We start from the raw sequence: 501 nt of genomic DNA, 5'->3' as shown, positions 1-501 counted from the left end.
ATACTTACCTGGACGGGGTCAATGGGTGATCATTAAGGCCCATGGCCTAAGCCTGGAACTTCCATTGCACTTGGGAGGGGTCCATGCTTAAGGTCTACCTAAATGGTGGAGCCTACGTCATAATTTGTGGTAGTGGGGGCCTGCGTTCGCGCGGCCCCTCCTTATTCTGCGCCAAGGTTTTTCGATTTTCGAAGGTCCGGTGATAGGTGGGCCAAGTTTTTATTTAAAAGGCTGTGTATCTTGGCTTGCCTTCACGGCAATTAGCTCAAAGTATCTAGGTTCTCCTTCGCGGGCCCTTTTCACCCAGCCTAAAGGTTTTCTTGTTCCTATTTTGTTAATTTCATATTTTTGGCATCCATCTTGAACTGAAGGCGGACGAAAAGGAAAGGTTAAAACTTAACTCCGATTGGAAAAAAAAAAAAACAAAAAACAAAAAAAAAGGTAGACGACAACGGTATAATTTTAGTTTTTCATGTGAGGTATCATTTGTACCTCAATAAT

General features: G+C 43.1%; 1 non-coding gene across 1 annotated transcript; it reads left to right on the top strand.

The window, feature by feature from the left end:
- On the top strand, positions 1-161 carry LOC129310197 (U1 spliceosomal RNA). Its single transcript, XR_008593036.1, has one exon. It is a non-coding gene; the product is annotated as a U1 spliceosomal RNA (small nuclear RNA).
- Positions 162-501: the final 340 nt, after the last annotated feature.

Source organism: Prosopis cineraria, unplaced genomic scaffold, assembly GCF_029017545.1.
Source record: "Prosopis cineraria cultivar Desert tree isolate PC_DT_omini unplaced genomic scaffold, ASM2901754v1 PC4, whole genome shotgun sequence".
Taxonomy (NCBI): domain Eukaryota; kingdom Viridiplantae; phylum Streptophyta; class Magnoliopsida; order Fabales; family Fabaceae; genus Prosopis; species Prosopis cineraria.
Note: the sequence above shows the minus strand (reverse complement) of the source record. Positions and strands in the feature narration are given on the sequence as shown.